The sequence below is a fragment of the Phoca vitulina genome, unplaced genomic scaffold (genome assembly GCF_004348235.1).
Source record: "Phoca vitulina isolate PV1807 unplaced genomic scaffold, GSC_HSeal_1.0 scaffold22, whole genome shotgun sequence".
NCBI classification, from domain to species: Eukaryota; Metazoa; Chordata; class Mammalia; order Carnivora; family Phocidae; genus Phoca; species Phoca vitulina.
Window position 1 is genome coordinate 19,604,746 of NW_022589725.1, and position 26,651 is coordinate 19,631,396.

A 26,651-nucleotide genomic window follows, 5' to 3' on the forward strand; every position below is an offset into this window, starting at 1 on the left:
AAAAAACAAGACCCATCGATATGCTGTCTGCAAGAGACTCATTTTAGACCCAAAGACACCCCCAGCTTGAAAGTGAGGGGGTGGAAAACCATTTACCATGCTAATGGACACCAAAAGAAAGCTGGAGTGGCAATCCTTATATCAGACAAATTAGATTTTAAACCAAAGACTGTAATAAGAGATGAGGAAGGACACTATATCCTACTCAGGGTCTATCCAACAAGATCTAACAATTGTAAATATCTATGCCCCTAACATGGGAGCAGCCAATTATATAAGGCAATTAATAACAAAAGCAAAGAAACACATCGACAACAATACAATACTAGTGGGGGACTTTAACACCCCCCTAACTGAAATGGACAGATCATCTAAGCAAAAGATCAACAAGGAAATAAAGACTTTAAATGACACACTGGACCAAAGGGACTTCACAGACATATTCAGAACATTCCATCCCAAAGCTATGGAACACATTCTTCTCTAGTGCCCATGGAACATTCTCCAGAATCGATCACATCCTAGGTCATAAATCAGGTCTCAACCGGTACCAAAAGATTGGGATCATTCCCTGCCTATTTTCAGACCACAGTGCTTTGAAACTAGAACTCAATCACAAGAGGAAAGTCGGAAAGAACTCAAATACATGGAGGCTAAAGAGCATCCTACTAAAGAATGAATGGGTCAACCAGAAAATTAAAGAAGAATTTAAAAAGTTCATGGAAACCAATGAAAATGAAAACACAACTGTTCAAAATCTTTGGGATGCAGCAAAGGCAGTCCTAAGAGGAAAGTATATAGCAATACAAGCCTTTCTCAAGAAACAAGAAAGGTCTCAAGTACACAACCTAACCCTACACCTAAAGGAGCTGGAGAAAGAACAACAAATAAAGCCTAAACCCAGCAGGAGAAGAGATATAATAAAGATCAGAGCAGAAATCAATGAAATAGAAACTAAAAGAACAGTAGAACAGATCAACGAAACTAGGAGCTGGTTCTTTGAAAGAATTAACAAGATTGATAAGCCCCTGGCCAGACTTATCAAAAAGAAAAGAGAAATGACCCAAATCAACAAAATCATGAATGAAAGAGGAGAGATCACAACCAACACCAAAGAAATACAAACAATTATAAGAACATATTATGAGCAACAATATCCCATCAAATTAGATAACCTGGAAGAAATGGATGCATTCCTAGAGATGTATCAACTACCAAAACTGAACCAGGAAGAAATAGAAAACCTGAACCGACCTATAACCATGAAGGAAATTGAAGCAGTCATCAAAAATCTCCCAAGAAACAAAAGCCCAGGGCCAGATGGCCTCCCAGGGGAATTCTACCAAACATTTAAAGAAGAATTAATACCTATTCTTCTGAAACTGTTCCAAAAAATAGAAATGGAAGGAAACTTCCAAACTCATCTTATGAGGCCACCATTACCTTGATCCCAAAACCAGACAAAGACCCCATCAAGAAGAATTACAGACGAATATCCCTGATGAACATGGATGCAAAAATTCTCACCAAAATACTAGCCAATAGGATCCAACAGTACATTAAAAGGATTATTCACCACGACCAATTGGGATTTATCCCTGGGCTGCAAGGTTGGTTCAACATCCGCAAATCAATCAACGTGATACAATACATTAACAAAAGAAACAATAAGAACCATATGATCCTCTCAATAGATGCAGAAAAAGCATTTGACAAAGTACAGCATCCTTTCTTGATCAAAACTCTTCAGAGTATAGGGATAAAGGGTACATACCTCAATATCATAAAAGCCATCTATGAAAAACCTACAGCGAATATCATTCTCAATGGGGAAAAACTGAGAGCTTTCCCAATAAGGTCAGGAACATGGCAGGGATGTCCACTATCACCACTGCTATTCAACATAGTATTAGAAGTCCTAGCCACAGCAATCAGACAACAAAAAGAAATCAAAGGCATCCAAATTGGCAAAGAAGTCAAACTCTCACTCTTTGCAGATGATATAATACTTTATGTGGAAAACCCCAAAGACTCCACCCCAAAACTGCTAGAACTCATACAGGAATTCAGTCAAGTGGCAGGATAGAAAATCAATGCACAGAAGTCAGTGGCATTCCTATACACCAACAACAAGACAGAAGAAAGGGAAATTAAGGAGTTGATCCCATTTACAATTGCACCCAAAACCTTAAGATACCTAGGAATAAATCTAACCAAAGAGGCAAAGGATCTGTACTCAGAAAAGTATAAAATACTCATGAAAGAAATTGAGGAAGACACAAAGAAATAGAAAAACGTTCCATGCTCATGGATTGGAAGAACAAATATTGTGAAGTTGTCAATGCTACCTAGAGGAATGTACACATTCAATGCAATCCCCATCAAAATACCATCCACTTTTTTCAAAGAAATGGAACAAATACTCCTAAACTTTGTATGGAACCAGAAAAGACCCCAAATAGCTAGAGGAATGTTGAAAAAAAAAGCAAAGCTGGCGGCATCACAATTCCGGAGTTCAAACTTTATTACAAAGCTGTCATCATCAAGACAGTATGGTACTGGCACAAAAACAGACACATCGATCAATGGAACAGAATAGAGAGCCCAGAAATGGACCCTCAACTCTATGGTCAACTCATCTTTGACAAAGCAGGAAGGAATGTCCAATGGAAAAAAGACAGGCTCCTCAACAAATGGTGTTGGGAAAATTGGACAGCCACATGCAGAAGAATGAAACTGGACCATTTCCTTACACCACACACAAAAATAGACTCCAAATGGTTGAAAGACCTCAATGTGAGACAGGAGTTCATCAAAATCCTAAAGAAGAACACCAGCAGCAACCTCTTCGACCTCAGCTGTAGCAATTTCTTCCTAGAAACATCTCCAAAGGCAAGGGAAGCAAGGGCAAAAATGAACTATTGGGACCTCATCAAGATAAAAAGCTTTTGCAAAGCAAAGGAAACAGTCAACAAAACCAAAAGTCAACCGACAGAATGGGAGAAGATATTTGCAAATGACATATCAGATAAAGGGCTAGTATCCAAAATCTATAAAGAACTTATCAATCTCAACACCCAAAGAACAAAGAATCCAATCAAGAAATGGGCAGAAGACATGAACAGACATTTTTCCAAAGAAGACATCCAAATGGCCACAGACACATGAAAAAGTGCTCAACATCGCTCGGCATCAGGGAAATCCAAATCAAAACCTCAATGAGATACCACCTCACACCAGTCAGAATGGCTAAAATTAACAAGTCAGGAAATGACAGGTGTTGGCGGGGATGCAGAGAAAGGGGAACCCTCCTACACTATTGGTGGGAATGCAAGCTGGTGCAGCCACTCTGGAAAACCGTATGGAGGTTTCTCAAAAAGTTGAAAATAGAGCTACCATACGATCCAGCTATTGCACTACTGGGTATTTACCCCAAAGATACAAATGTAGGGATCCGAAGGGGTACGTGCACCCTGATGTTTATAGCAGCAATGTCCACAATAGCCAAACTGTGGAAAGAGCCAAGATGTCCATTGACAGATGAATGGATAAAGAAGAAGTGGTATATATATACAATGGAATATTACACAGCCGTCAAAAGGAATGAGATCTTGCCATTTGCAACAACATGGATGGAACTGGAGGGTATTATGCTGAGCGAAATAAGTCAAACAGAGAAAGACATGGCTCATATCACCTCACTGATATGAGGAATTCTTAATCTCAGGAAACAAACTGAAGGTTGCTGGAGTGGGGGGTGGGGTGGGAGGAATAGGGTTACTGGGTGATAGACACGGAGAGGGTATGTGCTCTGGTAAGCGCTGTGAATTGTGCAAGACTGTTGAATCTCAGATCTGTACCTCTGAAACAAATAATGCAATATATGTTAAGAAAAAAAAGAAGAAGAAGAAGAAGATAGCAGGAGGGGAAGAATGCAGGGGGGAAGTCGGAGGGGGAGACGAACCATGAGAGATGATCGACTCTGAAAAACAAACTGAGGGTCTAGAGGGGAGGGGGGTTAGCCTGGTGATGGGTATTAAAGAGGGCATGTTCTTCATGGAGCACTGGGTGTTATGCACAAACAATGAATCATGGAACACTACATCTAAAACTAATGATGTAATGTATGGTGATTACATAACAATAAAAAAATTAAAAAAAAATAGGTGAGGGGAGGGAAGAGGCCAAAGAAGAGGAAGAAAGGAAGGGCGTGGGGAAAGCTAGGAATATTCCTGTGCTGGTCAATTTTAGCTCCTCACAATTTTAATGGGTCATAATTGAAGGTCTATTATTTCTATTAAAAAAAAAAATAATAAAAAAATAAAACTCATTTATTAGTTCCAGGAGTATTTTTGTGAATCTTTTGGGATTTTCTACATAGACAATTATATTATCTCTAAGTAAAGATCGATTTATTTCTTCCTTTCCAATGTATTCCTTTTATTTCTTTTTCTTGCTTTATTGCACTAGCTAGAACTTCCAGTATGATGTTGAATAGGAATGGTGAGAGAGGACATCCTTGACTCCTTGTAGGGCTTAGGAGAAAACATTTAGTCTTCTACCATTAAATATCATGGTAGCTGTAGATTTTTTTTTTTTTTAAGATACTCTGTATTAAGTTAAAGGAGTTTGCTCACAAAGAGTTGCAATTGTTACTATATGAGACTGTATCACAAATGAATGTATGATGGACTTTGTTGAAAGCTTTTTCTGCATGTACTAATATGGTCATATGGATTTCTTATTTAGTCTAATAATATGGTGAATTGTAGTGATTGAATTTTGAATGTTGAACCAGCCTTGCATTCCTGGGATAAACTCCACTTGAATTTGATGTATTATGCTTTTTATATATTGCTGGATTTGATTTATTAATATTTGTTATGAATTTTTGTGTCTATGTTTATAAGAGATAATGGCCTATAGTATTATTTCCCTGTAATGCTCTGTCTGATTTTGATATTAGAATCATAGGATGATTTGAAAAATATTCCCTCTTCTTTCATTTTCTGGAAGGGAATATGTAGGTTGGTATTATTTCTTCCTTAAATGCTTGGTAGAACTCATCAGTGAAAGTATCTGGGCTTGGAGAATTTTGTTTTGTTTTAACATATTTAAAACTACAAATTTAATTCTTTTTTTTTCCCTCTCTCTGTTTTTTGTTTGTTTGTTTTTAGAGAGAGAGAGAGAGCTTGGGGGAGGAGCAGAGGAAGAGGGAGAGAGAGAATGTTAAGCAGGCTCCATGCCCAGTGCAGAGCCCAGTGCAGGGCTCAATCTCACAACCCTAAGATCATGACCTGAACTGAAATCTAGTCAGACACTTAACCGACTCAGCCACCCAGGAACCCCACAGATTTAATTATTTTAATAAATATAGGACTATTCATATTCTATCATTGTATATTTGTCTGTATCCTTTCAGATCCATCAGTTTTTGCCTCAAGCTCTGTGGTTAGGTGCATGCATGTATAAGACTGTTATGTATTCTTGGAGAATTAATCCCTCTGTTATTATGTAATGTCCCTCTTTGTACCTGACAATCTTCCTTGTTCTGCCTTGTTTGGAATTAATAAAACTAACAACCTTCCTTTTAGAATTTGAACATACTGATTTTAAAAAGTGTGTTTTGGTAGACAAAATATAGATGAGTCTTGTTTTCTACTATTGTTGTTTTTCTCTTTTATCCAATAATACAGTCTCTGACATTTAGCAGGTACATTTAAACCACGGGCATTTAAAGTAATTGTTAATATATTTGCATTAAAATTTATCATATGGCTATTATCTATCTATTGTATTTCTTCTCTGTGTCTTGTTTCTGCTTATTGTATCTTTTCTGATTTTTGAAATAGTTTTCCTTCAATTTTACCTTCTCCATACACTTATTATTTATACTTAAAAAATCTTTTTAGTGCTTGTGCTAGAATTTAAAATATACTTTTTTTAAAAAAAGATTTTATTTATTTATTTTTTTGAGAGAGAGAGATTGCGAGTGCACTCAAGGAGGGGCAGGAGCAGAGGGAGAAGATCTCAAGCAGACTCCATGCTGGGTGGAGCCTAATGCCTGATGAGGGGATTGATCCCACGACTCTGATATCATGATCTGAGCCAAAATTAAGAGTCAGTTGCTTAACCAACTGAGCCACCCAGGCACCCCCATAAAATATGCTTTTTAAAATTATTTGAGTCTATTTTCAAGTAATATGATACCACTCTACATGTAGTAAAAGTACCTTGTAACAGTACATTCCCAGTGTCTCCCTCCCATCTTTATGCCAGTGTCACATATCTCACTCCACACACACTATAACTATGAACGCTCAATCCATTTTTACAGTTATCACTTTAAATAGGTCTCTTTTAGGGTGGTTAAAAATAAGAAAAATAAAGTTATATTTTACCTTCATTTATTCTATGTCCAACACCCATTTCTTTATATGGATCTAAGTTTCTGGCCTTAATCATATTCCTTCTGCCTGAAAAACTGCCTTTAATGTTTGTCATAGGAGAGGTCTACTGACAATTCTCTCAGTTATTGTTTGTTGAGAAAGTCTTTATAGGCTGCTTTTGCTAAATAAGAATTCTGGGTTGATAGGGCTTTTTCTTCTCTTTTAACACTTTAAAGTTCTCACTCTACTATTTCTTATTTGCAAGGTTTCTGATCAGAAATCTGCTGTAATTCTTCTCCTTTGCCTCTTTAGGTAAAATATCTTTTTTTCCTCTGGTTTTCCTCAAGAATTTCTCCTTTTCTTTGGTTTTCTGCAGTTTGAGTATGATATCCCTAGGTTTTGTGTTTGGGGTATTTATTCTACTTGAATTTCTGGCTTGGTGTCACTTGTATTTCAAACTATTTTCAGCATTATTTCTTCAAATAGTTCACCTGCTTTGTTTTCTTTTCTCTTTCCAGCATTCCAATTATTCACATTATGCCACTTGATATGACCCCATGCTCTCCTGTGCTGTTTTTTTTCTCCACACTTTACCTCTGTGCTTGAGCTTGTATAAGTTTTATTGTTTCCTTCAAATTCACTGATTATTTTCTCAGTTCTGTCAAATCTACTAATGAGTCCATTGAAGGTCTTCTTCTTTTCTGTTACAGTGTTTTATGTTTCTACCATTTCCATTTGATTCTTTTTTATAGTTTCTGTCTCTCTGGTGAAATAACCTGATTTTGCATGTTTACCATATCTTTTCATTGGCCCTTGAACATACCTAACTCTGGTTCTTTTTTTTTTTTTTTTAAGATTTTATTTATTTGAGAGAGAGAGAGCATGAGCAGTGGGAGGGGCAGAGGGAGAAGCCAACTCCCCGCTGAGCATAGAGCCCAACTCGGGGCTTGATCCTAGGATGCTGAGATCATGACCTGAGTCTAAGGCAGATGCTCAACGGAGTGAGCCACCCAGGTGCCCCTCTAAGTCTGGTTCTGATGATTGCTTTGTCTCTTCAGAGTGTACATTTATTGCCTTTTGACATACCTGGATATATTGTATAGAACAGTAGATGCTGAGGTAAATATATTTATGTTAATCTACCCAGGGTTGGGCTGTGTTTGGCATTTGTTGTTCCTATGGTTCCCAGTGTTGAGGGCTTCTGTTGCTATGTGTACCAGAGACTTTGAATTCCTCTGGTTAACTCGATTTTGTCTTTTTTCTTGGCTCTTTACTTTGTGCTCTTATTCAGCATTTGTCTTGTGCATCTCTCTCAGCTGAAATACATTGCTACTGTTACTGGAGGTTTGATAGTGTGGGATGTAGGGAAGGAAACCATTCTTAATGTCTGGTTGAATAAGAGTGTTTGGAGTCCACAGTGGGTCTGTTTCTTGGGATGTGGCCTTTATAAGTGATTCTGACCCTCATCCAGGGGTGAAACTTTCTCCTTACCCCCTATTCCCTTCTCTTGGACATCCTCTAGTGTTTTCAGTCTATGCATCAGATGTATTGCACCCTATAGATTAAGTGCTTTTTTCTTTTGTTTTGTTTTTCAGGTGAGACAGGGCAGCTGAGGATAAAGGAGTTTGCTTTTCTCAGCTGCAGTGGTTCATTCCGGCAATATATACCTCTGAGGATTAAATTTTTTGTTCCATCAGGGAGATAGGGTCTGAGAGGATTCAGCAGTGACTGTTTTCTGTCCTCCAGAAAGCATCATGGGAGAGTTTTTTCCACGTTCTCCCTGATTTTCCCTGTGAGAGCCTGGTGGGGTTCCAAGGAAAGCTTGCAATATTATGGAAACACGGCTATGATTATGACCCCCAGAAGTTCCACATTTTTACACTAGGCCACTCTTAACCTCCAAAAATTCATCAAAATCTCTAGTTTAATGTTTTTACCAGCTTATATGGCTTCCACTGGCTTCTACTCCAAGCAAATACTTGGGTACCATTTTTCACTATTGGTACCTTTTCCTTTAAGTTTTGTCAACTGTCCTAGAATATTTCTAGGATCACCATCTGTTCTGAGACCTTGTTTTCTGATGGATTCATGAAAATTGATTAATTAGATGGTCTGTGCAGCTTTTTCTTTCTTAAGGATGGGAACTTCTTTTTTTCACTCTCTACATGTCTAAGCTAAAAATCAGATGTCCATCCACATACATGATAATTAAAGTTTTAAAATATCCTCATCTCCTAGTTATACAACTGTGCTTTAGTTTTATTTGTTCTTTTTGTTGTTCTGTATAGTTTTTTTTTGTTGGAAGATAGGTAGAGATATTTGAATTAAAAAGTCATCATCTACTCATGGGCCAGTTGCCTTTGTCCAGTCCTGAAAAACATTTCTCCATACGTTCTGATTTACCAGAATTAGAATGATTCTGTCTGGAATAGTAACTCTTTTTTTAAGGTTTTATTTATTTATTTGAGAGAGAGAGAGCACAAACAGGGGGAAGGGCAAAGGCAGAGGGAGAAGCAGACTCCCCACTGAGCAGGGAGCCAGATATAGGGCTTGATTCCAGGACCCTGAGATCATAACCTGAGCCAAAGGCAGATGCTTAACAGACTGAGCCACACAGGCACCCTGGCATAATAACTTTTATGGTATAGTTTCTCTGCTTCATCTAGACTCATTCTAGTTTGACTTTCCCTGAATCTGGTCTGACTAAAACAGAACTCTGTAAAATGGATCCATCTTGGGGTACAAACACCAAATTTCCATGGTTACATTTTAACTTGCATTGGCATTAATAATTGTTACTACTGCCTTTTATAAGCTTAGAGGTTACTAAAATTTTTAAATGATTGGCTCATAAACTACAGTCATAGTAAGAATTCCATTATTTCTTATTTTTGCAAGTGACTTTTTCAGCTAACTTTGCTCTTTTGCTCTTAATTCTCTTAAATATCTTAATGTTTTGGGTATGACATTATTGATTGCCAAGATTACTTTATATAATGTCAGTTAATCAAGGTATTAACTAACACTCATCTACAAAGTTGCTAAACATTCCATCAACCTCTTTACCACGATTATTGAGAAAGAATATATAGAATGATATCAGGACAGAACCACAGAAATTTCCAACCAGGTTGGCATAGAGCCATTAATCAATGCTCTGTGCATTAGTTATTAACCTATCTATGAATCTGTGTAATTATTTTTGAAATGAGCTCAATTTCACCATTGTATCTGCAATATCTCATGAAGGCTGCTGGATGCTTCTTTGATATAATGAAAAAGAAATTATCTCTGTGCTTTCAGAACCCTGTGATTTCTTCTTACCAAATCTATGTTGACTTCAACTGATTACAATAGTCTTTTGAAATTTCTTATATTTTCAATAATCTCTTATGGAAATTTAGCCAAGTGTAATTTACTGAATAATTATCTCTAGAATCCATACTTCCTTCCCTCACTTACTTCCTTCTTTTTTCTTTTAATTAAGTATCTACCAATCTCTGGACTATTGACAACTTTGCCATTATCTATTTCTAAGAAGTTAGCAGGAGTTCTAAGATGACATCTTGAAGACTTGTTAGGACTTTAAACTGAAGTTTATATCTGCTTTTATAGTACCTAGATATGTTCTTGGTAATTAGAAATTTATTAGTATTTTAACCTACCTTGAGTTGTAATTTTCTCTTCACATTATTACATAATTTTTAACTTGAAATTAATTTATATGATGATGTATATGGAAGAATTAAAGTAAACTCTTCTCATTTACTCAGGATACATTTGTTAAAAATGAGAAACATTTAAAGAACACTTATTTGAATTTATAAATCTCCTTCCTCTAGCTCAGAATTTTTCTTTATGTTAAAGAATTAGTGTTGGTGGGTGGGAGTGATGGGGTGGCTGGGTGATAGACATTGGGGAGGGTATGTGCTATGGTGAGCGCTGTGAATTGTGTAAAACTATTGAATCACAGACCTGTACCTCTGAAACAAATATACGTTATATGTTTAAAAAAAAAAGAGGAAGAAGATAGCAGGAAGGGAAAAATGAAGGGGGGGAAATCGGAGGGGGAGATGAACCATGAGAGACTATGGACTCTGAGAAACAAACTGAGGGTTCTAGAGGGGAGGGGGTGGGGGGATGGGTTAGCCTGGTGATGGGTATTAAAGAGGGTACATACTAAATGGAGCACTGGGTGTTACATGCAAACAATGAATCATGGATCACTACATCAAAAACTAATGATGTAATGTATGGTGATTAACATAACATAATTTTTAAAAAGCAAAAAAAAAAAGAATTACAACAATTAAGCACATAAAGAAAATATTATGGAGGATTAATCTGCAATTGTACAAACTGAATAATAACCAAAATTGGTAGTCATTAGATATATTCCCACAGCTCTGTTATTAAACTTAATTGGTATAGTCCAACAGCAGATTCACAGAAATCTTCACTCCAAAACACAATTTAAAATGAAAATTATCATGTTTAAAATGGCATCTGTAGTGGAAGACATTTAACCCCAGTATCAACAAATTGTGATCATGGCTCATATCCCCAGTTCGTGTAGGGAATTATGGATAATATAATGATAAGTCCATGAATATAGAGCATAGAAGAGTTAGGGCTATGTGATGAATATACCTTTCTATTTATGAACGAACCTATGAGCATATAGTGCAGTATAACAAATTTAATAGACATTTGAGTTATGACTGCTTAGAAAATTTTAATCTTATGCTCAGATTATATACATTTAAATATTGACCTTGAAGCATAATTGTATATAGCTTTGTTCACTGAAATTATTAACACATGTTTAATGTTTTATCTTTCCCCACCCCCTCCCCCAACATTATATATATGTAATATTCTTAAATATAGTCTTATGAATGTATTATTTGAAAAAAGGGAACAAAGCAAAGACTTTTTTAAATTAAAAAAAACTAATACTGAACTCATTTATGAACTACATTTTGACTTTGACTATGCTGTCTTTATGTTCTTTCTTTTCCTTTCTTTCTTCTTTTGTTTCCAAATGATTATGTTCCAAGTATTCTGATTGTAAACTTCCTAGTGGCCTGAAGAATCTATGCCTGTGTTAGGTGGAAAATTTGCCTTTGAGACCCACATCTGCAAGGCAACGCTAAATCCTCACTTCGTTGCGTTTGAGACAGTTGAAACTTTTAACCTCACATCTATCATACTATGTATCTGCACGTTTTCCTTCTGCCCCTTTGACTCATTTTGTTTAAGTGCCTGGTTCCTTTTCCTTCATACAATCTCAAATGTTTCAAAATCGAAAGTTCTTTTTTTGTCCCTCATCTTAGTTTCAGTCATCATAGTCCCACTAGGTGACCTCACCCATTCTCAATGTCCCAGAATGATGCATGGATTACTAACTCACTAACTTAGATCAATATTCTGGTTCCAGATCCATATTTTCAAATGCTTCTTCATGGCCTCAACTATATGCCCCAAACTCGTCCATTCTCTTATTTGTTTATTTAAAAAAGAGTAACTGAGTTGTACTCTGTGCCAGAATTAAGAGCTAGAGATATCTCAGTTTACAGACAAAGGTCTTTGCCCTCATAAAAGTTACATCGTGTGTGTGTATGTGTGTGTGTGTGTGTGTGTGTGAGAGAGAGAGAGAGAGAGAGAGAGAGAATTCACAAAATAAACATGCTGTAAGGTGGTAAGTATACACCCTAGGGTAAGGTGATGGGGAGTGCCTGGGAAGAGTGTGGGACTTGCAGCTTTAAATTGACTTATCAGGATAGGCCTTATTTTGAGGGCTTATTCAAGCAAAATGTTGAAGGGCAGGTCAGAGTTAGGTCTTGCACATCTGGGAGAAGCATTCAAGTTAGAGAGATTGCTATACAAAAGTTGTATGGCAGGTATGAGCCTGTCTTCTAGGACAGGAAGGAGAATGGCGCTCTTTAGAGCAGTATGGATGAGGAGATGAAAAGGAGAAGTCAGAGGGGCAATGGAGGCCACATCCTGCAAGTCCACATAAGCTGTTATAAATATTTTGGCCATTTTTGTAAATGAAAGAAGTCATTGCTGCGTTCTGAGCAAAGGAGTCACTAGTCTGTCTTCTGTGTCTCTTTACCACCAAAGTTGTCCACAAAGTAAATAATTCATTTCATTTACTTAATCCCCCAACTCAACCATACCTTACTTTCTTATGAAATTCCCCATCTCCCAGGCCAGAAATACTAGAAGTTTATATCTTACTCATATAATAGTCAATGCAGGTATTTCTCATTAGCAGGTGATTCTCTCCTCTTTATTGATTGAGGGACCAAGGTTTTTGCATATGATTCTTCCATCCCTTAAGACCTCAATTAGCAAAAGGAGGAAGAAGGCATGTGGGAGCCATGTCCTCTAAAGATAGCATGCATCACTTCTGTCATATTCCATTAATAAGAAATCAAGGATATGGTCCCACTTAAATGTAACAGAGGCTGGGAAACGTAGTCTAGCTGGGTGCCCAGAGAGAAAAGATTTGAATCAACAGCTAAACACCCTTTTCCTCGTCAAATATTCATTAAATTGATTGATTCTACCGACTAAATACCTCCCAAAAGTATGTAACTTTTATCTCTGTCAAGACATGTCTGCTTTATTCAGGTTTTATCCTCTCTACCTGAACTTACTGAAAAACCTTCTAACTATTCTCTAAGGTTTCAGGACCTGCTACAGATGTCCTGTTTCTAACACGCAGATTCAGTCATTTTCACACTTCTTCAGGAACTCTCTCCATAACTCCTTACGCTGGTACTCATGGCCTCTCCGGATCAGATTTCAAGATTTGTCTGCCCTCATACTGTGCTGCACTGAGGCTGTTTCTATGGTGCCATGTTATCTGCTAATCCTCAGATCATCTGTGTCCTGTCACATGCTCTCGGTGCCTAAATCACATTGCACCATATGCACATGGCAAATTCCAACTTTTAAAGCAGCTGATCTGTCCTCTGCAAAACCACCTCTAACCTTGCCAGAAAACCCCAGGAAATGAGCAGTGTACTTGATGCCTCACACCTACTTAGTTATGAACTGGGACACAGTCCGTGGCTCTGGGCGTGACAGAAAACAGACATGTATTATATATATTTTTTTTTACAATAAGATTGATTTAATAAGCAATGTCTCATTTCCTTTTCTCTATCCTTTCTTTTTATTCCTTCTTTTTTTCTTTCTTCCTCTCCTTTTATTCCTTTCTTTCTTTTGATAGTGGTTTATAGTGGTTTATAGGGTTTGGGCCAGAGTACCTCATATTTTTGAAGTGTGAATTGAATAAAAGAACATCCAAGATTTCTTTTAGCACCGGAAATGATGGATTCTAAAGGTCATGAACATGAGGCCTCATCTTTTATAGCACCTGCCTTGTGATGCCTGGATTGATTTTGTGAGGGCAGTGTTCCCTACAGACCCCAGAATATTCTCCAGAAACCACTGTCTATGCACAACACATTTGTTGGACACAAACCATCTGACCAATATTAGATATCCGGGGGGTAAGGAATTCAGATGTTATTTAAGCAGCAAGACCTTTTCAGGTCAAAAAAAGATGTCTATTCCTAACTCAGTCTCTAATCCATCTGAAAAATATTTGGAAATTAAGCAGGTGCATAACGTGAGTTTTCTTTAAGATGGAATTTCTTATCCTTTTGGTTCAGACTGCCAACAGAGTTTTTTAAAATTAATTTAACATTAGATACACATGAGGAAACATATTTCTCATCTCTTCAGGAGATTGTAGAAGGTAATTGGGGACAGATTACTCTTTTATTCTAAACTGGTAATATTTTTCATGTCTTGCATCAGTGTTTTTCCTACACTGAAAGAAGGACAGAAGTGTGTGCACCTGCACCTCTGTTATCTATCCTTGATGTGTCTCCAGAAGTGGTGCAAAGTATATAATCAGTGTCTTGAAATTACTTATTCCCCATTAAATTATAGCTATTAAATTGTCTTTAAAATCAATTCTTTTTAAATTGCATAAAAAATCTTACATTAGAATGATATTTGTTTTGTGAGAACAGAGAATTTCATATCATAAACACAATGACTATATTAGTCAATAAATACTTGTTAACTGTGTTCTTCCCTTTGATTTTTATATTTGGGAAAAGACAAAGCCCACTAAAACAAAAACAAAACTAACAAAAACAATAAACTAGTTTTAACTAAAAATTTTAAACAATTTTTTTCATATTTTTTGTAATAAAACTTGCTGGAAATTTCAATTCATATTTTCTCTTCCATCAAAGACAGTCTCAAGAACAAAAAATAGTTTTGTTATAAAGTGATATCTAACCTATAATGAACCTTCATGAGTGGGGGATATTGACTTCACAGGCATGGGACAAATTGATAGTTTAGTTTCATTATGTTGATGGCTGAAACATACATTTATAAGGCACAGCATTTATATTCTCTCTACATTAATAACTTCAAATTTACTTCTGGAAAAAAAATATTTTTTCTACATTAAAACATTTTTGAGATTTTAAATGTCATCAAAATGTCCATGGATTCATACTTAGGTGTTGAACTGTGTGTTTATAATCCCTGCTTGAATGCTTTGCAGGTATATTAAAGGTAAAGTTAAAACTGAATTCCTTATGTTGCTTGTGCATCTTGGTAACTGTGAATAATGCTGTGATGAACGTGTGTGTACAAATACCTCTTCAAGATCCTGATTTCAATTCTTTTGTTTAAATACCCAGAAGCAGAATTGCTGGATCATATGGTAATTCTATTTTTTTAATTGTTTGAAGAACCTCTATACTGTTTTCCTCCATACTGTGGCTGCATGATTTTCTATTCTCATCAACAGTGTACAGGGTTTCATTTTCTCCACATCCTCATCACTGCTTATTATCTTTTTTCTCCTTATAATTGCCATCCTAACAGGTGTGAGGTAGTATCTCATTGTGGCTTGGATTTGCACTTCCCTGATGATTGGTGTTGTTGGGTAGTCTTCATTTACTTGTTGGTCATTTGTGTGTTTTCTTTGGGGAAATGTCTATTCAAAATGTGGTATATATATATATATAATGGAATACTTTTCAGCCTTAAAAAACAAAGAAGTCCTGTCATATACAACAACATGAATGAACCTTGAGGACGTTTACTAAATAAAGTAAACCAGTCACAGAAAGACAATTACTGCATGATTCCATTTACATGAGGAATCTAATTTACAGAAGCAGAGAGTAGAATCATGATTGACAGGGCAAGGAGGGAATTGGGAGTTGTTGTTCAGCAGATATAATGTTTCATTTACACAAGATGAATAAATCCTAGAGATTGGTTGCACAACATTGTGCCTATAATTAATACTACTTTATTACATACTTGATAAGTGGGTAGATTGCATGTTATGTGTTCTTATCAAATTAAAAAAAACCCTAAATTCTTTAGTTCTTTCTCATCATTCATTTCTGAGGAAATGGCTTTATTAAAGTGTTGCTAAAACATAATAAAAACAAAAGGAAGCAAAAAGCAAACAGAAATATCTGGTTGCCTTGACCACCTCCTCTTTCTCACCCTCCCATTCAATTGCCAACCTATTAATTTCATCTCTAGGTGTATCTTAGATGCACTCACTGTTTTACATCATCACTTTTATGACCCTGGACCAAGCCACCACATTCAAATGTCTACACTATTACTACAAAATCCTCTAACAAAATCTCATTTTTAGAGATTTAGAGATTTTCTCATACTAGAGAAGTACATTCTTTAGAAACTATTCCAAGTGTTCTTTTTTAAAACCGAAAGATAACATACACTGCCCCGTTGCTTCCATGTCTGCCATGGCTTCTCATTGCACTTAGAGTAAAATCCAAATTTCCCACCATGGCAACTCCCCACCTGCTCTGGGCTATGCTTACTTCTCTCTTCAGTCACCACAATTTGACCTACTTTCATGTTCTTACAAAGCTGAGTTCTTGGTGCTTTGTTCAGGCTGTTCTGTGTGTCTGGGCCACCCCTCCACTGAATTTTGTGAATACTATCATATTCCCCATCTCCAGTTCTCTGATTTAATGCTAAGATTTTAGAAAGAGCTTCTGTGATTAACTTAACTATATTAATGTCCATAACCCACGAGTCCTATTCCTACCATTCTGCTTTTTATTTTAACACTACAGAGTACTTTCCACATGTTGTAACTTCAGTAGAAGCTTTATCATTTCATATGTTTGGAACCAGTAGTTGATTGGATAATTGCAATCACAACAAAAACAACAAAATAGTTCAAGACTAAAATTAATAAAAAAGTACATCTATAAATTAACATTTTATTTATTTTTTTTAAAGATTTTATTTATTTATTTGAGAGAGAGAATGAGAGAGAGAGAGAGAGAGAGAGCATGAGAGGGGGAGGGTCAGAGCTCAGAGAAGCAGACTCCCGCCCAGCAGGGAGCCCGACGTGGGACTTGATCCCGGGACCCCAGGATCATGACCTGAGCCGAAGGCAGTCGCTTAACCAACTGAACCACCCAGGCGCCCTAACATTTTATTTTAACTTAGAACATAGATATGTGCTTTCCTTTATTGACATTTTTACATAGGGTCAAGGACTTAAGTATGTTGTTGAATGATTGGAGTTATTCTAGATCTTTCTTGCTTTAGTATACTGCATTGGCTATGATTTCTAGTTTCAGTTGCATAATTTAAATCAAATGAGAAACTAAAGACACCTGCAAAACAATCAGAATGTTTCTAGATTTTGCTATTTCTTTTTTGATTGTTTATAGATGTGCCCCCCACACTTAATTTGGCAGGGTTTTGTTTTATTTTGTTTTTGATTATTTTGTTTTTGGTGAATTGTTCTTATTGAGTTTTTCCAAAGATTTTACTCATATTTTTTTTTCTCATAGTAATCACACAGGGACTCAGACTCCTTCCATCCTGTCCTTTGCCTTCCTCAAGTGACATATTTGTATTGCTCAGACCTGGAAATAGCACAGATTACCTTTACTCACATTCTATTGGCTAGTCCTCACATGATCGCAGTTAACTGCTAAAGAGGCAGGAAATGTAGTCTAAATGTGTGCTCAGGAAGAAGAGGAAATGGGTTTGGTTAGCAGCTACCCAATCTTGGCAAAACCCTCCTTTAAGTCCACTTTAATATTGTTATACAACATGGGCCCTATTTAATATAGTAAATTCAAAAAAGAAGATGACTAAGTTCTGTAAGTATTATTTGTTCTGGAATGGTCCATGTAGCTGTTTATTCTACTTATTCAAGTCTCCTAGCAGGTATTGTCTGCGAATACAAGTCAGTAGGAGATACTGTATCTTATTAATAGTAGTCCCCCTTAGAAATTACTCAGCACTTATACAGACAGGATTAGGAAAAAAATGAGGTCATGAAGACCATAATATAAGTAGAATAATGTTATAGACATTGAAATATTAAAATAGTCTCTACTATTTCCTGGCCTACCAGTCAGTTCTTTTGGCTCTCACTTACCTACTTAGGTGTCAGCAAAACATTCATGAAGTTGAAACTAATAAAAGGCACTGGTGGCTGTATCAGGATTGTTTTGTTGGCCAGGAATAGCTTCCACACAGATGGATTGAGCCTGCGCAGAACCACTTGGGGGTACTGAAAATACCACTGCACTAAATATATCCCATTACTTATCAATCGGCCGTAATTCTGAAGACCTATTTTTTTTTTATTATGTTATGTTAATCACCATACATTACATCATTAGTTTTTGATGTAGTGTTCCGTGATTCATTGTTTGCGTATAACACCTACTATTAAAGAGACTTTGCTGGATTAATCATTATCTTCACAGGATTCCTAACAAAATATTAATATCTAAACTGGAAAGATTAATAAATTAACCCCAATTTGCATTATTACTACATCATGAATGAATGTATTAAATTAACTAACTCTGTGCAAATGGCAGAAGGTATGTAACATAGGACAAGTGAAATTTTAATGGCAAAGGTTGGGAAGAATGGAAAATTGTGGATATAGGTACTAAGTTAAATGCAGGTAGGGGGCAGACCTAAGGGCATTAGGGGAGTAGAAAGGTAGCACTAACTTATAAATATGTATTTGTCCCTGGATGTAGATATGTATTTCTTGTTCAGAGTCTGCTTTCTGCAAGGGCTACTCTACTAGTTCTGTTTTAAAGAGCAGTTATACAAGTCTTTTATATTATGCAATAGACACTTTCACATAATAGAAAATAATATCTTGTCTGCTGGCAACTTCAAACATTAGACCAATCATATGTAAATGGAAAATCAATATAGGGTGTTTTAACAGCTTTGAGGTATGATTGATATAAAAAATGGCTACACATATTTAGTGTATACAGTTTAGTGAATTTTGACATACATATATATTCATAAAACCATCACCATAGTCAAGGTAACAGACATACCCATCATCTCCAAAAGTTTCCTTGCATCCATTTGGCTTTTTTTTTTTTTTCTGGTTTTTGTTTTGTATTATTGTAAAAACTAGTAACATGAGATCTACCCTCTCCACAAATTTTTAAGTGCACAATACAGTATTGTTGACTATAAGCAGTATGCTGTATAGCAGATCTCTAGAACTTACTCATCTTGCATGACAGAAACTGTATACTGATTAAACAATTCCCCATTTCCCTCTCCCCCCTGGTAACCAGCATCCTATTCTCTGCTTCTATGAGTTTGACTGTTTTAAATATCTCTTTATAAGTGGAATCATGCAGTATTTACCCTTTTGTGATTGGCTTATTTCACTTAGCATAATTGCCACATAGCAATGAAAACATTATCTGTTGGTAGACAAAAATATGGTCAAAACTCAAAAAACTATATTGAGTAAAAAAAATTATATTGGGTAAAATAAGCCAGACACTAAGGAGTACCTACTGTATGACCCATTTATATAAAATCCAAGTAAAAGCCAAATTACCCTGTGGTGATAGAAATCAGCATAGTGGTTGTCTTGGATTTAGGCAAATATTAACTAGAAAGGTGCACAAGAGGATTTTCTGGAGTGATAATAATATTCTATATCTTTATCTGAAAGATGATTACATGCTTGTGTGCATCTGTCAGAGAATATAGAGCTGTCCACTTAAGTTTTGAGCATTTTCCTGTACACAAATTATACTAAATACTGGTAGACTAAAAAAAATTGTGTTACTTCTGCATAAGAGCATTACTGTAAAGATAAAAAAAATAATTTCTCAATATTAAATAGAGAAATCCAAACTTAATCTGAATCATTCTCTGTATGACACCTGTTTCTAATAGCTCCCCAGAGAGAATGAAAGAAGAAAATGTAGAGTGAGAATATTTTCATTTCCTTTTAAGCCTAAGAGTGTAACTAAAATCTAAATTGAAACACCAAATACATGAAAAAGAAAATTAATAACAGTAGGGAATTCAGAAGTACTGATGAATTTGAAGCAGGTGCTCCCATAAATAGTCACCCATGGTAGAGGTGGATTTAGCACCTTGCATGTGATTCTGGAAAATAAGTACACATCTGGCTTCCTGCTATTCCGCACGAGTTTAAAAATTTTGGTTCAGATATATAAATCAATGCACTTAAATCCAAAAGATTAATAGTTAGAGTTCAGAGCTCACATTGGCCCCTTGGCTCTCTCTTCTGATGAACTAAAGTGGAAGGTTTGACTTAGCTTTCAGAGAACTTTAAAAAGTCTTAGATGTAATAGACTTAAATAAGTCTCTTAGCATTACTTTGTCAAGTTCAGGAAAGTCAGCCAAGTTAAACTCAAAGGTATGTCTGGGACTGATGTAGTTTTCCCTCAGATAGTTGTAGGGATTGTGCACATAAATAATGAATTAATCATGACAATGTCACAATACAGACTTCTAATAGCTCTCCAGTTGCATAGTTCCAAAACTATTCATTTAAAGTTTTCAGAAACAAAAATTATGGCAGAACAAATTGTAAAGGCTTAGTAAAATCCTGTTACATGGTCCTATTTAATAGTCCTAATTAAATCAAAAACAGGAACAAAATAAACCAATATAAATATTCTAAATTAACAGTTATAGAAAAATATGTACTCAGTGGAGGATTACTTGATGGGTTGTAAAGAGATGAGTGATCATATCCAAAAGTTGCCTGTTAATGAACAAATATCAATCTGGAAGGGATTTTTCAAGATAATCTACAAGGACTAGACCTTGGTCCTCTTCTGTTGCACTACTAGTACAATGTGGGCAGATGTTCTAGGTACCAGTACCATCAAATGTATGGTGCACTACTGAGATTTAAATCACTTTCTGTCACAACACTGCACCATAACAAAGCAGTCCTTTATTAGATACCTAATTTCTGTATAAATAGACTGTTAAAAATTTTAGTAGCTGAAAACCATAATAATTTTTTTGTTTATGATCCCGTTGGTCAACATGGATGATTTTTCTTCTGATCTCTCCTCGGGTCACTCACACAGCCTTGGTCAGCTGGAGGGTTGGCTGGAGGCTAGTTGGGAGAATAGGCCTCAGCTGGACAGCCTTGCCCTGTTCCTCATGGTCTCACCCTCCAGTCGGCTAGCCTGGGCTTACATAGCAACAGCATGTTCAAAGAGGACAAAGGGAAGTGGAAAGACCCCTTGAGGCCCATACTCAAAAGCACACAGTGTGTCTTCCACTTTATTTTGTTGTTTAAACAAGTCATTAGGCCAGCCCAGATTCAAAGAGTAAGGAAATAGATTCTACCTGTCAAAGGGGAATTCTACAAATAATGTGTGGTCATTTTAAATTTAGCACAGTCCTCTCCTTGGGCACAATTATTTAGATTCCTCTTAGGAAAAATACACTAACCACCTTCTAAGACCACCAAAAGTAGTGGTATAGGACAACCAACTTTCTAAATGGAGAAAAAAAAAAAAAGAGCCCTGATATGGAGCATTTGCTCATTTCTGTGTACCAGCATGCATCATTTCAGGATACTGATGGCATATCACTGAGTGTGAGTTGGGAAAAGACGCACACAGTCACCTCTCATAAGCTGGTGTGAGGTGGCCCTGGCACACTACTGCCAAATATGGCCTCAGACCCAAATATAATATATCAAAATCTATATCTAGTCCAGATAGAGAGGGGCTTCTGGAGTGTGGCTTCTCATGATCTATAGGCCTATAAAAACATAGATTATCCACTTCCCATATTCCCAATGCACAATTTTGAGATAGTGACAAGATAACTAGTGTAATCAGTTTTTAAAAAGGAGAGGAACGTACATCACATAGCAGATACCAGTGCATAGCAATGTTTATATAGCAGATATTATCAGGTTTCCCTACCTCAGGAGCTGGCAATAGCCCTTGTCTAGGGCCCTGACCTATTCCATGAGAGTAATGCTCTAGTCCATTCCATCCTTAGGTCTTGACTTGACTCTTTAGGTATTTGGCTTTGCTCTGTAGGATTTTCGCTCTCCCTCTGAGATGTTTTTTCTTTTCTATAACAAATACTGCATACTTCCAGCTGAGAAGTTTTCTTCTTACTTGGTAAAATTGGGGGCCCAGAAGTATGTTTTCATTTTATATGCTCTGTGCCACTTACAGATCTGGGTGCTGAATATCTCATGTCATGTATTGACTACTGTACTGCGAGTGAAAAACAGGGTGGATGTAAGTGTGTCAGTTGTTTACAGCTGGGATCACAGGGCTGATTGGGAGCTGTGGCCGCCACTGCCCAGCATCACAAGAGTACCTACCTCCTATCACCAGCCAGGGAAGAAATCGAAACTGGAAGTTTGAAGTATGGTTTCTATTCAATGTGTATCACATTCATGCCATCTTAAAGTCAAAAAATTATAAGCTGGGGACTGCCTGTAGTGTGATTTGGGATTTCTTATAGTGACTCCTTTTCTTGCTCAGTCTGTGATTTGAATCCTTGGCTTTTGCAAGTAGAGTGAGAATATTCCCCTGCCACAGCCTGGGTAGAAGCTGGCATTTCCGAAGTATACACATTTAAAGAATTATATTTCCTCCAAGCCACTAAAATTGCATTTGAGGAGAATATTTTGGGATTAGATGACTCAGTAATTCTTGTTTAGATCCAAGAAACAATAAGGAGACCACGAAATGTATATACACACATTTTACTCACAAACATACAAACACACTGCCCCAAGTGAGGGAACGGAGACAGGCTCACAGTAAACCACAGGCATAACAAAGAAAAAGGAGCCTTCCAAACCCAACCAACTTTTTGGCAGTCTTTGAAAAGTCTGGTCTACCAAGGCCCTTGAGGAGAAATGAACGCTTCCTGGGCCCACTTTAATGGGTCAGGGAGTTGAATGCCCAGCTGAAAGAGGGAAATAACCATTCGTCAAAGAGGGGAGATTAAATCTTTTATTCTGCTGAATAACCTAGATGGACCCCTTTCCCCAGTCCCCTTTCCATTTTGTGTCTTGGGACACCAGCAGTGAGCTGAGTCACCAGCAATGGATTTAAGATTTCTCCTCAAACTTGGCACTTGTATACAAATTCTAGGTGACAGTAGCTTAAATTGGAAGTCATTTCACCTAACCAAATAGCAGCTAACTTTCCTGTAAATATAAAAAAAAAATGACAGCAGAGGTATGAGACCTCTGTCCTAGATCATAATCCACAGTATATTCACACTTGCCTATCAAGCATGCCTCCCTATGAAAAAGCTAGACAGTGAGCTTGGCTTCTGTTTTGCTCTTTGCCTACACACGTTCCCCAATAAACTTCTATAGATGCCTATATTGTGTGAGACTAGGGCTTAACAGTCGGGGGCATATATCTGAAAAGTAATTTATGTAGCTTTTTTCCCCCTCCCTCAAATTCTATTGTAGTTATGATTCATTCTATTTATTGCTAAGCATTGGAAGCCGAGCTAAAGATTTGAAAGTAGCAATGATGGGCAGAAACCAAGCAGATTTCTGTTTATTTCCCATAATATATATATTTTTTAGAATATTCTAAGTGCTGAGTTCTATACTGTGCCTTAGAACAGTGTTTCTGAAATGGGGGTGATTTTGCCATCAGGGGCTTTTTGACAATGACTGGAAGAATTTTTGGTTGTTACAAAGAGGGAAGGAGGAGGGTACTATTAGCATCCAGTGGTTAGAGATCAAGGAAGCTGCTAAGCATCCTGCAAAGCTTTGGACAACCTCCCACAACAAAGATCTATCCCTCCTAAGATGTCGATAGTCCTAAGTTTATGAAACCCTGCACTAAAGACAAAATGATGCTCCAAAAGTGATACCATCAGCTTATGAGCATGACAAATATTCTTCAAATAAGTGCCTCAACATATGTAAACCTGCACATCAGCAAAGTCAGAAATTAGTGTCAGAAGATCATCTGGGAAGACATGTTGGAGGAAGTCTTGCTCGAAATGAAACCTGAATGGTGAGTAGAAATCAGCTATGTGCAGGGAGGAAGGAAGAACATTCCACAGAAAGGGAACATTGTGTGGGAAGGTCCTGTGGAAAGAGTAAACAGAGAGAAGCTGAAGGGCAGTGTTGATGGAATGCCAAAGTAGAAGTGGAACTTGGGATGGGGTGAGTCTGGGAAGGGGGGCAGAGAGCTACATCATCATGTGGGGCCTCATAGGCAATGCTAGTAAGCTTTGACTTTATCCTAAGAGCAATGGGAAATAATGACATTTTTGAACTAAAGAGGTAGTGGTGGTAGTGGATGATCAATCATTCTGTATACACTTGAAAATGGTTAAAGTGGTCAATTTTATGTTATATATATTTTACCATAATAAAAAATATGTAGTAATATGCTATTTATTATGGTATATAAATGGAAGAACTTAAATGGGTGATCAAATTCAGAAGTCCAGAATAGCCATATAGATTTTGAGATAGCTCTAGACTGTTATTGGCATCGACAAGATTAGTACTGTGTGTGTGAATAGTTTCAGTTCCTTCTTAGCCAGGAGCTTCCTTTTCCTATCTAGACCCCTGAAACATTTTCCTTTTGAATGTCAAAGCAGGTGTTTACTTGAACCTTGTTAGAATTTCCAACGGATGGATTTCCTCTCCCAGATGGAAATTCTTCTAGCTCAAGTAATCTTCCCAGGAGAAAAATTTCTACTATGAAGTTACTTAGGGTTGGGTCCTTTTCTTCAGTGTAAAAATATTTGTGTCTGAGTGGAGGAGGCTGAATAACGAAGAGATGAGACTGCCACCACTTGGGTGTTAGTGACCCAGGCAGTCCCATCTGGGGCCTGTTACTCTATTTTATGGTTGTTTTGAATTGGTTAGCATATTCATTGGTGCTCAGCATTCCCAGACATCTGGCTTGTTCAAGTGAAATCCTAGAAGAAATATACAACTTTTAATAAAAATCATTAATAGTGCTGTCTTTCTTTCTTTTTACTTTAATGTTTTTAGCATAGCAAACCTCAAAGTATTTAATCACAGAAAAAAAACCCGAGTTTTCCTTATTCATGAATATATTTTTCCAATATATATATTTTTAAAGTACTTTAAATGTTTGTTGTATTTTTTAAATAAAATAAAATATTTTCTTATTTGTAAGGGAGAATGGCAATGAGATTGTAAAACTGATATATTTTTTGTTTGTTTGTTTACCTAATGAAAGCTCAGACTTTGTAACAGGTAATAGTGGGTGCAAACTGAACCTGATCTTTGAGGGACCATTCTGTACTTTGCATCTTAGAAAGGGAGGAAAGTGAGTCCTGCTACTTTGCTATATGCCTTCCAGAAGTGCTGTCCAGTAAAACGTTCTGCAATTAGAGAAATACTATAAAGAAATTCTATCATTTTTGCTGCCCAGTATGGTAGCCAGTATCCCCAATGTGGCTGCTGAGCCCTTGAAATATGGCTAATGTGATTGAGCAACTAAATTTTTAATTTTATTTCACTTTAATTAATTTAAATTTAAATAATTATATGTGAGTGATAGCTACAGTATTGAACAATGGAACTTAGAGTTTAAAATTGTAACTGGGGGCACTTGGGTGGCTTGGTTGGCAAAGCGTTGGACTCTTGGTTTTGGCTCAGGTCATGATCTCAGGATCGTGAGATTGAGCCCCAAGTCGGGCTCCGTGCTGAACATGGAGTCGTCCCTCTCCCTCCCCCTCTGCCCCTTTTCCACTCTCTCTCTCTCTCTAAAATAAATAAATAGGGGCGCCTGGGTGGCTCAGTCATTAGGCATCTTCCTTTGGCTTGGGTCATGATCCCGGGGTCCTGGGATCCAGCCCCGCATTGGGCTCCCTGCTCTGTGGGAAGCCTGTTTCTCCCTCTCCCACTCCCCCTGCTTGTGTTCCCTCTCTCGCTGTGTCTTTCTCTGTCAAATAAATAAATAAAATCTTAAAAAAATAAACATATAAACAAAATCTTTAAAATTGTAATTGGAGGGAAAAATATCTGAATCATTTTAGGGAAAAAAGCTTCTTTTTGTACTTTTAAGGCTTGCAGCACATTGATTAGCCACATTATTGATGGTGGTGAGAATTTGCTTTTAAAACATCTTTTTTTATTTGCTTTTATTTGTATTAAGTTTTTATTTTAATTTCAGTGTATTTAACAGTATTGTATTAGTTTCAGGTGTACATTATAGTGATTCAACATTTACATACATTACTCAGTGTTCATCATGACAAGCGCACTGCTTAATCTCCATCACCTATTTCCCCCTTCCCCCCAACCCCTTCCCCTCTGGTAGTTATCACTTTGTTCTCTATAGCTAAGAGTCTGTTTCTTCATTTCTCTCTCTCTCTTTTTTTCCTTGTGCTCATTGTTTTGTTTCTTAAATTCTACATATGAGTGAAATCACATGGTATTTGTCTTTCTCTGACTGACTTATTTCACTTAGCATTATACTCTCTAGCTCCATCCATGTTGCTGCAAATAGCAAGATTTCATTCTTTTTATGGCTGAATAATATTCCATTATGTGTGTGTGTGTGTGTGTGTGTGTGTGTATACACACACCATGTCTTCTTTATCCATTCATCTCTCAATGGACACTTGGGCTGCTTCCATAATTTAGCTATTGTAAATAATGCTGCCATAAACATAGGGGTGCATGAATCCCTTTGAATTAGTGTTTTTATATTTTTTGGATAGATACTCAATAGTACCCCATGGTCCAGTAATCGCACTATTTTTACCTTTTTGAGGAACTTACATACTATTTTCCAAAGGGGCTGCACCAGTTTGCATTCCCATCAACAATGCATGAGGGTTCCTTTTTCTCCTCATCCTTACCAACACTTGTTTCTTGTGTTT